The sequence below is a fragment of the Balaenoptera ricei genome, chromosome 2 (genome assembly GCF_028023285.1).
Source record: "Balaenoptera ricei isolate mBalRic1 chromosome 2, mBalRic1.hap2, whole genome shotgun sequence".
Classification (NCBI taxonomy): Eukaryota; Metazoa; Chordata; class Mammalia; order Artiodactyla; family Balaenopteridae; genus Balaenoptera; species Balaenoptera ricei.
This window is the reverse complement of record NC_082640.1, coordinates 154,978,271-154,993,973: the sequence shown is the minus strand read 5'-3', so window position 1 is coordinate 154,993,973 and position 15,703 is coordinate 154,978,271. Positions and strand designations below refer to the sequence as shown.

Here is a 15,703-nt window from a genome sequence, read left to right as displayed (position 1 = left end):
GAAGGATCTAGAAGGGTGGAGAGGGAGGAAGGCTCGAGGCACACAGGGTGGTGGTGAGCAGATAGTGAAATATCTAGAAGAGACTTCATGCTGGAAAGGACCAGAGGTGGAAGATCAGTCTGTGGAGGGTCTTGAGTACCTTGGTAGGGATTTTGGACCATGTGCTTTGGACAAGGATGGGTAACCAATCAAAGTAGTATTTTAGGACGGTTAATTGGTCATGGCACGTAAGATTGGTGGGAATGGTCAATGCGGTGGGGAGCTAAGCATGAGGTGGTGAGTCTGTGGGAAAGGAAAGATGACCAGAAGGACATTCCAAAGCAATGGCCTTGTCTTTTAGGTAGGATATACAGGTGACCATCAGGAGGAGAGGTGGCCTAAAGTGGCTGTCTCCAGCAAGTGGGAGATCTGGGCCTTGCTGGATGAAGAGGAGGAGAAGGAAGCCTTGGTGCAGAGTCTCAGAAGGAAGATTTTCATGTTAGAGGCACCGTCAGCAGTCTGTCACCATAGAAAGACAGACAGAGGCAGAGTGAGTGTCACATCTTGTTCTATTCTTCCTGCTCTCTGCAACAACCCCCCCCTCCCCGGTGCTTATTAGGTTTGTATAGATTTCCATAGAAAGGCAAATCCTGCTTTAACCTCAAATAACTTGTATTAGGGATGCAATTTCAGCTTCTGGATTCTGTTGTTTTGCTTTCCTTGGAGCCAGTCTTTTAGACCATCCATTCCACTGTCAAAGGTGCCACCCACTTGGCATGTGACCCTCCTTCTCTGGGTCCTCCCACAGCTGGCACAACCCCTGTTTCTTGTAAGAGGTTTTGAGTTCCTCTAAAGAAAAGTACTTCAGCAACATGTAAGATTGCCAATCCCCAAAAGCCCGCCCCGCCGTTCTAGGTTTTCCCAGAAGAGCTACCTGGGCAAGAAAAGAGAGGTCCAGACATGTTGGAAATGGAAACTGTTCCAGCCTTTTCCTGGGACTGGGTGGGACAGGACAGACCCACAGGGACAGGGCAGGGAGGGGCTGGGCCCTGGGTACCCTGGCTCTCTCTGATCTTCTCCCTGACTTGGGGTGATTGAGGGATGGTCTTACAGCAAGGGTGACTTTTTCCAAAATGGCCTGGAGGAAAGGGGTGTCCCCGGTGGGCCAGTGCAAGATGAGGGGGGAGAACAGTAACCACCCCCCATCACTGATCACAGGGAGTGATCAGTACTCAGTGACAGCAAGGTGTTCAGACCCTGTCTCAAACACTCCATTTCTTGCCTCCTGCCCCTGGTCATGGATCAGGTGATGGTACCTTGTCCTCTTGCTGGGCAGGGCAAGGGGGGAGCCTCAGTTTCTTCCCCAGGGAACTGACCAAGGTCAGGGTATACTTGGGGTTGGTTTCTTGCAGGAGCAATGGCCAGCTCGCTCACACCAGGATAGCTTGACTTTGGAATCAAGGTGATTTGAACTTCAGTGGTGAGATGGGGCAGGAGGGAGGCAAAGTCAAACTGCCCGTTCTCTACATGGCCTCCAGCCACTCTCCCGTGGGGGAGACTCAGAGACTCACCCCACCCTCTACCCCATGGCCCAAGGGCTAAACCTGGTGCTGCCCACCAGGGGTCCGACACCAGCCCCACAGAGCTGCAGCCTTTCCCTCTTCTTTGGGTGGCCCTGGCCTGTGCATGGACTGTGCACCCTTTCCCTGAATGCCCTTCCTCCACTGGCTTCTCTGCCTGGCGAATTCCTCTTCATTGACAAAACTGGCTCCAAAGTCACCTCCTCTGTGAAGCCTGCTGGTTTCCTCCTCTACACCTTCTTCTTAGGGCTCTCTTCTGTCCCTTTGCTGGAACTTATAAAACCTGTTGCAATGGAAGCTTTGTGCCCCCGGGCCCCTGTGAGGCTCCAAAGGTGGCCAGCCTGGGTTCACTGCATATTTGGGGTCCAGCCTGGCTGGACTTTCAGGGCCCTTGGGAGGCATAGCCTAGCAGCTGGGGACCTGAGCTCCCTGTCAGCTCTCAGTGGCCTCCCCAGGGCTGGGCTGCTGACCAAACAGAAAGTGCCCAGGTCAGCACCCATGCACACCACCTGTGGCCTTGCCTCTGCCTCACGCCTGCCATCCCTGGCTCAGCTCAGGCACTGGAGTCTTCTGTTAGCCTCCAGACTCCTCTGCTGACCACTCCCTGGCCCAGCGCTGGCCTTTCTTGCTGAGTCAGCCCATCCGCTAATTGCCACCAGCTGGGCCAGGCTGCCTTCCCAAGATGCAGCGGGCTGCCTGCTCTTGGAGGCCGACTTTGGGTGGCTCATTTACCAGGCAGTTGGCACTGCTTCTTCCAGTGGATGTTGGGGGAGACATGCCAGCCAGGCCTGGGGTGGGGGTGGGGAGTGGGGAGGAAGGCCCAGGAGAATGCAGGGAGATGGGGGATGGACCTGTGGAGGACCAAGGGGCCCCTCTCTACTGCCCATAGCCTTCCTTTAGAGCAGCGGCTCTCACTGCGCCAGCCCCCAGCCCCGGGGCATTTGACAATGTCTGGAGGTATTTTTGGTTGTCACAGCTGGCAGGGGGATGCTAATGGCATTTACTGCGTAGATGTTGGAGATACTGCTAAACGTCTTACAATGCACAGAACAGTCCCTACAACAAAGGATTATCTTGGCCAAAGTGTCAACAGTGCCAACATCGAGGAAGAAGAGAGAAGAGGCTGGGGCAGCTGGCGTGGGGAGCCTCGTGTTTGAGAGGGGGCCTCACGTGGGCTTCCACGTGTCCAGGGATGGCTTGTTCTCAGGACACATCTGCAGCCTTCTCTGCCCTTTGGGTCCTCGCATGGAGCCACAGTTCTCCCTGCAGGACCGGTCCTGCTCTTACGGTCCACCCCCATCCACGCCTCCATAATTGGGGCCGGGGGCTAATTTCTACAGCCAGCGGGTATAAATGCTGAGAAAACCTCTTACCTTCTTTTGTTCCATGTCAGCCCATGGTTTCAGATGGGCAAGGAAGCAAGGGATTCCTTACCGTTTTTCAATAAATGCTATATATAAAGGAATACTTTTTCCTTTTATCTCTATATAATAATAGTAGTCAATACCGTGAATCAAGTGCTTATTTTGTACCAGGAACTTTCACATATGATGGTATGATATCACTGCCACAATAGCCCTACGAGATGGGTAATATTATTACTCTTTGAAGAAAAAAAAACCCAGCTGAAGTCCAGATGGGTTACTTAATTTGTCCAAGTTAAAGAGGTAGGAAGGGGCGGTGCTGAGATTGGGACCAAGTCTTTGCCCCCAGATCTGTAATTAGAACACCCCCGAAGATTTCTCCTACGGGATGTCGGTGTCACAGAGGAACCTTTTAAACGAAAAGGACCACGGGGGCTCTCGTGTCTGTCTGAACTGTGTGGGTGTGTACGGGTAGGGGTGGGCGGGAGAGACTCTTTGGGCAGGTAACCACGGAGAAGGGGGCCCCTAGGAAAGAAGAGGCTACTAGAGGACATGGCTGATCCTTGTGAGGGGATGACTAATGACCTTCCCGGGGAAGGGTCCTCTTTTTCCTCCCAGGCCCATGTCCTAACCCTGGGGAAGCCGGGTCATGCTATCTAGCCCTGGGGTTGATGAAACTGACTGAAAGGAGAGACCAGAGCATCACCCACCGCCCAGATAGCAGCCATCCGGCCTCGTCTGTCCAGGCGTCCAGGCGTCCATCCGGGGAGCTCTGGCTGGGCTGCTGGCTGCTGCCTTGGAGCTTGGAGGCGGCAGGAGACAGGCAGTAAACAGGAAATGGTTAAGTAAGAGCAGGTGGAGCATGCGGGTGCTGGACCAGGGCAGGAAATAGCTGAGCGACTGAATGGGCTCTGAAGAATGCCCTGCCCTCTTCCCCAGGGCTCTGGCAAAGGCGCTGTCCACCCACTCCTCCCTGGCCAGCACTTCAAGGCACCCAGTCTGCCAGACCTCCACCACCCTCTTCAGATCTGCAGGGGCTGGGGAGGCGGTGCTGGGGGGAGAGGGGCCCGAGGAACGAGGGGGTCCAGCCAGAACCAATGGGACAAGGAGGAGGGAGCTGCTTCCCTCCTGGGGCCGCCAACGGGGAGGCCCATGTCCAGTGGCCCAGGTGTGAGAGGCGCAGGAGGTGGGCAGGCTCTCCGAGAACCAGAGGCCGTTTTCTTCTTTGAAAACAGGGCCCTTTGCATTGACCGGGGCTCTCGTGAATGTAACATCCCACTCTGAGTAGAGCACACAGCCAGGTGTGTGGCCTGAGGTCAGGGAGGAAGGCTGGATGCACCGGGGTTCCCTCCCTCTGCACCTCAGTGTCTCTCATCTTCAGACAGTTTTCCGTGCTCTGCCCTGGAATAGAGTCAGTGGTGCTCTCTTGACCCCTTCCTTCAGGGGGACCCAACCTATGGGCAAACAGCACTCTGCTTCGCGGGGTTCCCTTGCAAGTGAGCTTCCTTTCGCATAGCAGACGGTCTAGTTGCTCTGGCCTTGAAGCTGACACATCTCTGTCCAAGGACTCCAAGGACTCCGGGTCTGAACTCCCACCCAGGCCTCATTAGGTAGGGATTTCCACAGTGCTGGTCACCTGAGTGGTACACAGGGACACTGAGGCAGCGGTAGTCTGTCCCCAATGCTGGCTTGTTCCCCAGCATGTGGCTTCCGGGAGCAGCAGTGCTGTAGTGGGGAGCTGATGGCCTTGACCTCTGCCCGAAGGGGGTGGTTACCGGTGGGAGAGGAAGCTGTGCTCACATGTTTTCTTGACAGCAGTGGACATCAAGGGTGTCTCAATTCCCAAATAATGATAACAACCCAACTTTACTGGGTATTTGTTCTATTTATTATAGTAAGTATATATTTAAGTATGCACCTATATTTATTTGTACATATATTGACTCATTTAATCCCTACAGCAACCCAAAGAAGAGGCACTTTGATTGTTCCCATTTTACAGATGAGGAAACTGAGGCCCAGAGAAGGGAAGTAACTTGCCCTAGAGGTAAGGCAGCAGTGGGTTTGTGTACTCTGAACCCAAACAGATCTGGGCAGTTGACTCCAGTCCACACTCCAGCCACAGAGCTGAATTGCTTACATGGGAACCTTTTGAGGAGGCCACACTTGTTCCCCTGGCTATTCCTAATGAGATCCCGAATCTTTAGGGGAAATTCCTTTTCTCTCAGGAGCCAGAATTTCTGAACATCCTTCCCTACTAGCTGAGGCTTCCGAGGCCTCTGACAAGAACACCAGGGGGAGGAGGAGAAAGTGGTAGACAGCTAATCACCTCTCTAGGCTGGGCTGTGAGCTTGGCGTCTTCCCATTGTCACTGACATGGGGCCCTGAGGAACGTGCCACCGATTCTGTTCATTCAAGAGCCATGTGTTGGCACCAACGTTGTTCCAGGTGCTGGGCTGGGCACCAGGAGAAGCCTGCTAAAGTAGACACATTATGTGCTCCGGGGAGTTGGTGGCAGAGGGAGAGACAGTCACTTACATGTCTACAGATTGAATGTGGGATAGAGGGAGGCTTGGGGGCTGGAGCATGGAAACAGTGAGTCGGGCACTCAGCCAGCCCCGGAAGTCAGGGAAGGTGTCCTGAAGGTGAGCATGCCTTAGCTGAGCCTTGAAGGATGATCCAAGTTAACCAGGAGAAGAAAAAGGGGTGGGGTGGGGCCAGAGGCAGGGCCTACCAGGCAGAGGTTGCAGTGCAGGCAAAGACTTGGAGGTCTGACGTTGCTGGGTAAAAGCAGAGAATATAAGCATGTCATTCCTGCAGGCAGGGTGATAGGAGATGAGCCGGTGGGGATTGCATCACAAGGGCTGGCAAGGCCACATCAGGGCCTTGGAGCTTTGTCCAGCCTCTGCCTCCTGGCCCGAAAGACCACGGGAAAGAGGAGGGCCTTGCAGGAACACAGTGCAACTAGGTGGACTCACATTCCCTGATTTTAAGAATCACTATCAAACTGGAGTAATCAGGACAGGAGAATTGATGAAAGGATGGACATTTATAACAGTGGAACACAACAGAGAGTGCAGAAATATACTCACACATGCATAGTCAGTTAATTTTTGACGAAGTGCAAAGGGAATTCAATGGAGAATGGATATTCATATGCAAAAAGAAGAAAAAAAAAAAAGAACCTTGGCCTATAACACAAAATAAATCATAGGCCTAAATGTAAAACATAAAAGTATAAAAGACAGAAACAGGAGCAAAAGTATAAAAGGAAAAAAACCTAAAAGTGTAAAAGAAGAAAACATGGGAGAAAATCTTTGTGATTTAGGTTAGGCAATGATTTCTTATACATGACACCAAAAGCACAATAAATCCATAGAAGGAAAAGCTGACAAATTGAACTTCTCGAAATTAAAAAGTTCTTTTTTTCAAAAGACACTGTTGAGAAAACGAAAAGACAAGGCATAGATGGGGAGAAGATGTTTGTAAAACCTGTATCTAACAGAGGACTTGTATCTAGAATATATAAAAAACTCTCAAAACTCGATAACAAGAAAACAATCCAGTTTCTTAAATGGGCAAATACTTGAACACACACTTCACTACAGAAGAAACATGGATGGCAAATACATGAAAAGACGTTTAGCATCATTAATCATTAAATTAAAATCATAATGAGAAACCACTACATACCTTTTAGAATGGCTAAAATAAAAAAACACTAAAAACAAAAAACTGACAATACCGAGGACTGGGGAGGATGTGGAGCAAGTGGAACTCATTCATTGCTGGTGGGGATGCAAAATGGTGCAGCTCACTTTGGACAACGTTTGGCAGTTTGGTGTAAAGTTAACCATACGCTTATGACCCAGCAATCCCACACTTGGGTATTTACCAAGAGAAATGAAAACTTATGGCCATACAAAAACCTGTATGCAAATGTTTATAATAGCATTATTCATAAGGGCTCAAAACTGGGAACAATCCAAATATCGTTGGATTACTGAATGGCTAGACACACTGTTACGCCCCATATAGGGGACACTAGTGACTCAGCGATGGAAACGAACTATTGGTACATGCAAGAACACAGCCAAATCTCAAGTGCACTGGGCTAAGTGAAAGAAGGCAGACCCTGGGGGCTACATACTGTATGATTCCATTTATACGAAAGGCAAAACCACAGGGAAGAAAAAACTGAAGAGTGGTTTTCAGGGGCTGGGGCTGGGGGCAGGGGTTGACTACAAAGAACACTGGAGAATTTTGGTGCGGGGGTGATGGAACTGTTCTGTATCTTCATTGCGTTGGTGGTTACATGTTGAAACTCATAGAACTATATTTTTTTAAATTTTTATTTTATATTGGAGTATAGTTGATTAACAATGTTGTGTTAGTTTCAGGTATACAGCAAAGTGATTCAGTTATACATGTACATGTATCTATTCTTTTTCAAGTTCTTTTCCCATTTAGGTTATTACAGAGTATTGAGCAGAGTTTTCTAAATATAGTGGTGTGTACAACATGTCAATCCTAAACTCCCAATCTATCCCTCCCCACCACCCTTCTCCCTGGTAACCGTAAGTTCGGATAGAGCTATATTTTTAAATGGATGAATTGTACTGTTTCTAAATTACATTGAAATAAACCTGACTTTAAAAAGACACAGTGTAACTAGGTTCTAGGACGAAGAGTTGGGGAGACCCACCTTGGGTCTGGTTCCTATTGCCTTTCAGCCTCCTCAGACCCCATCCCGTCCCAGAGGCCCCAGCAGGCTCTGCCAGAAATCTTGCTCCTTGTGTTCTGAGGGCCAGAAAAGGAACTGTTAGGGAGCTCCTGCATTGGCACGTTGAGACCCTTCTTTTTATTAAACACAAGTACCCCTGGGAGGGTGAATAGGTTAAGTTGAGGGAGGCTGTAGCAGAACGGGGGGGAATGAGAGGGTGGGAGGAGAGAAGAGTGGAGGTGGGAGATAGCCTTCAGTGTCGTTGGTGGCACTGGGCTGTACCCATGCATTGTGGGCATGTTGGTTGGGGCCTTAGGAGCCACATGGAAGGCAGAGCCCCTGCCTCCCCTCATCATTGCCTTTGCCTTTGTATACAAAGTCCCCCCACCCCACCTGGCAACCACAGTCCCACCTCCTGGGCTTCCTCCCCCACTTCCTTCTCTGCTTCCTAGTTATCCAGTTCCAAGTACAAATTGCCCAGACAGGTTTGGGGGATTCTTTCTTTATGGCAACTAAACACTAAAGGCCTCAGCATCTTCTCTCGGGATATTTCCACTCCTCTGGGTCCTTAGGCATTTCTGTCCTGTTGGAAGTTTCCTAGCCAGGGAGGAAAGCGGAAGGCCCTGAGCAGGCACCAAGGCCCCAGGCTTCAGTGACCTTGTGCTGCAAATTATGGGATAGGAAGGTTGGTTAGGGCATCTGTTTATCCCCTACAGCTGATACTTGTATTTTTTTTTCTACAGCATTTTCTTCAAATGTGCCATTTACCTTCCCAACACAGGACCTTTGCACATGACAAACTTTCTCTCTGAGGCTCCTCACCTTCTGAAGTTTAATTTAATCACCATTTACTGTGTCTTACTGTGTGCCTGGTGCTGAGAATGCAAAAATAAATAAGACAATAAATAAGGCTCCTTATGTAATAGACAACTTTGGCCCAAGGAGAATGGTGGTAACAGTGGTAATAATAGTAACAACAACAGCAGCACAATGGCAGGACCGTTTAAGCAGCACTTATTATGTGCTGGGCATTTACGAACACAAGGTCATTAAAAACTCAGTAGAACAACAGTTCTACAAGGTTGTCGCTATTATTACTCCCATTCTATAAGAGAGGAAGCTGAGGCTCAGAGAAGTGAAGTCATTTGCTGAGCTGGCATGTGGCAGAGTTGGAACTTGAGCCCAGGTCTCTGGGTCTCCAAAGCCACATTTACAGCCACAGTGTTATCCCACTATGCCCAGAAAAGTCCCCCTCTGCCCCATGTGAAGGAAAGCCACTATCTGATTCCAACTCCAATTTGGTGGGTCCTCAATTTGATCTGCATAGAAGGAGTGAAAAACAAAGATAACATTGGTCTATCCCATAGGATGCAGGATGCGGGTTGCAGCCAGAAGTGCCAGCCCAAGACTGTGGGCAAAGGAGGGCTGGACCAGGATGCTGCAAACACTGGCCAGCCTGCCCCCACCTTCCCCCCAGGACCCTTCCCATTCATTGCATCCACAGGGAACACTTTTCTAAGGTGTGAAATACAGGACTGACTGCTCAGGGGTGACCAGAGTCCTCAGGAAGATACTCCGAGGATGAGCCTCGTTGACTCGGTGCTCTAGCACTTCATTTTTTGGATAGAGGTAAGACGTGTACTAGATGCTGAGCTCACAGCAGACCAATAAGTCATGCTCAGGCTCCCAAAGTCCTGGTTGGGCTCTGCTGTCTAGTAAACCGAAGATGATCACTCATGAATAATGTGGGTGTGATATTGTGTAACGTGAGGGTTGATGGGCTGAGGGGTGACTCACTCCTGAAGGCCTCAAATCAGACCAATGTTATTTCCTTTGGCTTCCACTGGCCCTCACCCAGACTCTCTTAAACACCTGCCTCAGTTGCTGAATCAGGGATGTGGGCTCTGGTTGGCAGTGGAGAGCTGTGACCTTACTGCAGGCCAGAGACCAGTTACAGAAAGAGGAGGAGATGAGATAATGTTACTAGAGCATAGCTTTCCTGAAGGGCTGGCGGGTCTAAGCGGGAGGAGGAGGCCTGGTCCAGGTGACAGGGCATAGATTCTGAGCCCACAGAGAGAAGGGGGTGCAGTGTTTTGGCTGAAGCCATGAAAGTTCAGAGGGAAAGACAGAAAATACGATTCTTGTGCATGATTGGATTTTTTCTCTCCCTCTCTACCCCTCCTCTCGTGAGTTGGATGGAGGAGAAGCAAAACTGGGACAGGCTAAAGGCAGCCTTTGGAAAAGTCAGGGCTTGCTGCCGGCATTGCAGCTGCCTGAAAAATGCCTCCAAGCAAGACCTGACCAGGTGGAGCCTGGGGCAGCCTATGTGGGGCTTCCCATGGCCCAGGGGCATGCTGATACCCCAGAAGAGCAGAGCAGGGGGTCCCTCCTCATGGGGAAGTTCCCCGAGGGCAGGGTGGAGTCTTCCCTCCCTCCCTCCCTTCTTCCCTTCCTCACACCCTCAGCATATCCTGAGCTTCGGACAGAGTTAGCAAATGCTCACTGAAGAGAAAAAGCCCCAAAGAGGGTATGGAGGAAGGTGCTTGGGAGGGTGACTCTGGGGCAAGTCACCAGGGGCCGGAGATGCCAGTGAAATCAAGTGCGGAGTTCAAGACTTAAGAGGGACATTTGACAGACTGTGCAGGTCCAAGTGGGAGGCGCCAGGCCACACACAGTCAATGCTCCTGTTTTGGTTCGGGATGGCGCCTGGCTTTAAGCCAACCCAAGATACATGACAGTTATCCAAATTATCCAGATTACATGAACACACTGTACAAAGACTGACTCCTCCTGAGACATCTAAAATTATTACTTGAATTGCACCATTTTAACCCCGGACAGCTTTGGGGGAACATATCTATTGTACGAAGTCTATTGTTTGCATGTGAAATGTGTGAATGGCAGGTTATTCAACTCCTGGATCTTGAGGAACATCATAAAGATGAGGGTTGAGAACCATGCCCTGATCTTTGTTTTGTTCCCCATCTCCTGTGACTTCAGAAGTCCCATGCCTAGGACAATGTGCTCTGCAGAGACTTCTGGATGTCTTGGGCTGCAGAAATGGGCTGCAGAAATGGGAGTCCTGCTGCGTGCGTATGGCTTGCTCGGCCTGGGCTGGGCAGTTTACCGCCTTTGCAACAGGAAGCTAAAATGATGACGGGATGGGCTTGTCTGCTTTGTGGCACCAGCTCTGGTATCACAAAATGTGGCACTGGAAGGACCTTAGAGACCCTAGTCCAACCCCCTCCCAGGAGTTCCTTCTATAAAATTCCAAAAATTCTGCTCTGTGGGGTCCTGGGCCATGGGCAGTATTTTCATTCTCGGTCCACATCCTCCCTGCCTCGTCTGTACATATTACCAGTCCCTGTGTAGTTTGCTCCTAACCTTTCCTGTCTCCCTCTTTCTAGGGAGAGAGAAGTTTCCCCTCGCATGTTCTACTGAGGCTCCCCAGCTCAGGAGGCAGTGATGAGAGCTTTCTGCAGCAAGGCCTCCCGGAGAAGAGCCTGTCTCTCTTCCCTGGTGGAGCAGGGTAAACAAAGTCAGGGTCTGAGCCCGTGTAGCCCTACAAAGAAGCTAGCGGTGAGGGTGAAGGGGGCGGTGGGCTAGATACAGTAGCCCTACCTCCTTCAGTCTCCTCTTTGGGTTTCACGTGCTCTGAAGCTCAGCCACAACATCCAGATCCCTTGGCATGGTGATCACAACCTTGCCTCTGTCCTTCCGGGCTCATCTCCCCACAATTCCCTCCTCCACATTCTCTATGCTGGCCACGCTGATCTGCCTAACACCAGCACATGTGGTGGCTTGGGGCGCCTCCATGCCTTTGCACCTGCTGTTCCCTCTGTCTGGAATATGCTTGTTTCTCTGATAAGCTCCCACTCATCTTTCAGACTCAGATCAGGTCCCCCCATCTGCAGCCTTCCCTGGATCCCCCCTACAGAGAGAGTTAGGTGAGCTCAGCTCCAGTGGCCAGCCTCTTTATGAAAGAGAGGGCTGATCTACTCACACTGTAATTAATGGTTGGCCCTGCTGTCTAATTCCCCTGTTCCAGAGTGGCCCTGTCAGGAGCTCCCGCTGCATCTGGCACAGAGCAGGCACTCCATAAAGGCCATGTGAGTGAATGAATGGATGAATGAGAAAAAGAAACAGAGATGTATCCTTTAAGGGGAAACCTGCCTCCGAGAACCTGATTCAGGATATCCTCTCCAGAGATCGCTTTTGGGTGCTGCTTCTCCTCCTGCTGTCCTCAGTGCTACTAAGTAAGGAGTTCCTCGAGATGGGTGCCACCTGCCCAGCCTCCTGAAGATTTCTTCATTGCTGTTCGCCTGCGGCTTTTCTGGTTAGTGCATTGCGGGACTTGCACATTTGGTGGTGACTTAAAACCTGAGAAAGCCTGGGACTCAGATCTGGACTAAATCAGAGGAAGGACCTTACACTCTCCAGGGAGATTTGCGAGAGTCTGCTGGAGGGGTGGCGCAGCACGAACAGACAGGAAAGAAAGGTTCCGGGCTTTGGGGATGATTCCTTTGGGGGGCAGGAAATAATAAGGACAGTTTATTGAGTTGAGGTTGGGTGGAAGGGGGCGTGGGGGGGGGGAGAGTGAGTGGCCGCATGTGCCGCTGCATGTGGGAAGGAAAGGCGTGGGCGAGGTTCCACTGAGACGGTAGGAGGGAGCGGGAGTGCGGGTGACTCAGTGGCCCCGCTGGTAGAGCAGCTGAACAGTAAGTGCCTGCAAAGCGTCCACAGTGAGAGCTGGAGAAAGGAAATGAATCAGGGAAGCACAGGGGCCAGGGTCACATTGGAGGGGCAGAATCAGTGGGGCCCGTGAGCGCCCTCATAGCACTTGGAATGGCTAACTCAGGCCCAGAGGCTGTTCAGGACCCAGGTTAGGACCCCCAGAAAAGACTGAGGAAGCAGGGAACAGATATCAGGACTTGGACCACGTCGGGAATGGTTCCGTGCACTCCCCTTTTCTTTACAGCACAGCCTTCAGAGGACATGAGAGAATTGGGGCCCAGGCTAGTCCCTGCACAATCTGGCCCCAAGCTGCTGAAGAGTGCCAGCAGCCTGTTTCCTCACCTGCCTCTGTCCCCTGGCAGTTGACATACTAATAGCCCACAGCACCCCAGGAGGGGGTGAACGGGGATCCATTTGTTTTTCTAGGGTTTGACCTCTGGGTAAAACTCTTCCCCCAAAATGTGCCGGTTTAAGTGAAATCGATAAATCAGCCCCTTTGAAATGCAGAAGCAGCTTGGGGAAGCCCCCTTTGATATGCAGCTTGGAAACGGGGCACTTAAAACCTGGGTTAATTCTCCCGCTTTATTGGAGGCAGAGAAAGGGAAGAGGAGGAAACCCAGGGCCAGTCATTAAGTCTGGGCACTTGAAAAGCCTGGGGCAGGGGCCGGGCGGCGCAAAAGGATCACGAAGGCACAGCGGCCCTGGGAAAAGCATCCCGGGCCCTGACGAACTCTAATCCCGGTTCCCACCCAGACAGATGAGACGCCGAGGGCGCTGGGGGGGAGGGGCGGGCAGGACCGGGAGAGGCTCCCGAGGATGGGGAGGCGGTTGCTATGGAGACGGAGCAGGGGCTCCGGGAAGGAGAAAGCCAAGGGCCAACTTGGCAATTTCCTGAAAGGAGCTGAGAATTCAAGTGAGTGTGTGTTCCATTCACTAGGCGGCTCCTGCTTTCAGGGGCTCGGGGGCTGCGGCCCCTCCCTGGGAGCCAAGGGGCACGGCTGTCCTGTTCTCCCCCGGGGCCCTAGTCTGGGCCCTTCATTGGAAACGTCTGCTCCTCGAGGAACTCCTCCGCACGGGGCACAGGGCCGCGGAGGAATAATGCCTGAGTGCGATTTCCAGCCGCTCGACTTCCCCCATCCTATTCCCAGAAGGGAAGCAAGGCTGGGTGTGGAGACACAAGAGGCCCCAAGGCCACTTGATGCTGGTGGGGTGACCTTGCATCCTGGATTTCAGGATGGTTCCCACTGTTAGCCCTACAAATGACAAGTCCAAGTTTTGTCAGGCAGAATACTCCAGTTCCGGGCCTGGGACAAGCAGCCCCAGTAACTGTACTCTGTCCTGAATTCCCTGGAGCTTCTGAACCTTGTAGCCCCTACAGCTGATGGCCAGTCCTGTCTACTCCAGACAGCCGCGTGGCCTGCCGGTGGGCTATGGGTGGTGATGAGCTGGGTGACAATTTGGTTGCGGCCCGTCCACCCTGCTCTGCTGGGTCTGTTTTTTGTTTTGTTTCGCTTTTGAGGGGGAGGCAGGTTGGGCGGAGGATGGGAGCTGAGAAAGTAGAAACTTGAGCCTCTAGAGCTTGGTGCTCCCATCCAGACAGGCGAGGGCTGGAGGACGGCTCACGAGCTCTTGCCGCCTGCCACCCCTGCTCTGACCTTGCTCGGGGTGCTGAGTTCTGGGGAACGCATTAGGTGCAGCTAGACTGGGCTTCTGGCCCGCACAGGTCCTGGGTCAGGGTTCACATACACAGACCCTCAGGATAAGCTTAGCCGCCAGCGACAGGAAATTTTCCTGGGCCCCCAACACATCTGCTTCCTCGTCCCTCCTCTTGGGAATCTGGACCCCGTCTGTTTGGAGGAGCTTCACCTCCACCTGGGCCTCCCGCTCAGACACCAGCCCACCTTGGGGTGAGCAGGGACTCAGGGGTCTGCCTGCGCCTCCCAAAGCCTTTTCCTGTGTCAGGGTCACATGATTACGATTGCATGGCTCAGTAGTCCCAGACAAGGAGTCAACTAAACAAATCGCAGAAATAACTCCCTTCAGCTCTTTTAACTCAGGGCAAGCTGAGAGCCCCCGGAAGGCAAGGGCAAGGCAGTGATTCTTTTATCTGCCACCCCCAACCCCTGGGAGAGGTGAGAGAAGAGGGACAGAGGACCCCCAGCAGGCCCAGCTCCCCACAGAGCTGCTGCTACCTCTCGTTCCTAACCTGTCCTTGGGGTGGCCAGGAGGAGGGAGGTTGCCCTGTACCTGCTGTATCACACCTCTCTAACCTCATTTAGCCTCCAGATTCATGAAATTAAATGCAGAGCACCTTGCCAGAGCTAAAGCGGCAGGAGCTGTGTGACACCAACCCAGCTCCATGGCCTTCTAGAAGCCCAGGGCAGAGGCACCATTTTGTTCTCTCTTCCTTTCTCCCTGATTTCAGGGAAGGTGGGGCTTGGGAAAGGGAGTGGGGAGTCAGGCTCACAAAATGCCTGCTTGGATGCAAAGTCGAGGGGGGATGAAGAAACCCGGGCAGGCCAATGGAGACACAGTCCAGCAAAGGCCCCAGAAAGAAAAGATGTTGGTCGGAAAAAGGGGAGGTGCATGGGTGCAGGGTCCAGAGAGAGGAAGGCAGCGGAGAAAAGGCAGACCACATTGGCCCAGGAGTGTCAGAACCAATCCCGTGGCAAAGTGAGTGAAGGCCAAACTCAAGGTGTCTGAGGTGTTGCTGGGAAAAGATCTGTGGTGGTGGTGGAGGAGCGGTGTGTGTGTGTGTGTGTGTGTGTGTGTGTGTGTCTTTGAGTGTGCCGCAGAACAGGAGCCTGTACACACACACACGCACATACACACACACACAGCTATAGGGTAGGCCTGTGCCAGAAACTGCTACATTCCTCTTAACCCCAAAGCCAGCCCTCTTTCCAAAATGCTTTCTCATTATTTGCAGACACATTTTTCCTCACCGCGCTCGGCTCTTGTTTCTATATTTCTATATGCTTGCTGCAGTTGAAACCCTTTCTTCCCTGCTCTGTAATGAAACTGTAAAAACACCTGCATTTTATTAATGCTGCCTGGAATGGGGTGGGCTGGGCCCCTCTGCTCCCCTCTCCACAGTGAGCCTCCTCCACTGCGCTCAGTGAAGCGAAGCATGTGGATTAACCCTGTGAGGCTGGGTCTCTGTCCTGGAGACATGGGTACCCATGAGGGGTGCAGCAAGTGCAGAAGATGTAGAGGTCCCCAGGATCCCTAGACAGATGGGCAGGCGTTCTGGGAGGTCCCCTGACTCCTTACTTCCCTCACCCTAAACTTTGGCCTGTTCCTCTTATCATTGCCCCTCATGT

At 52.0% G+C, this 15,703-nt stretch overlaps 1 long non-coding RNA gene across 2 annotated transcripts in view; it reads left to right on the top strand.

Moving 5' to 3' along the window:
• The window catches only part of LOC132360678 (uncharacterized), a 68,741-nt gene that overhangs the window by 37,249 nt on the left and 15,789 nt on the right, over positions 1 to 15,703 (top strand). Inside the window, exons 2-4 of one of the 2 annotated variants that reach the window (XR_009501157.1) lie at positions 341 to 529; positions 11,054 to 11,175; positions 11,695 to 11,982. This is a non-coding gene — a long non-coding RNA (uncharacterized LOC132360678). The remainder of the gene's footprint in view (positions 1 to 340; positions 530 to 11,053; positions 11,176 to 11,694; positions 11,983 to 15,703) is intronic. The other variant, XR_009501158.1, reaches the window with a different exon arrangement.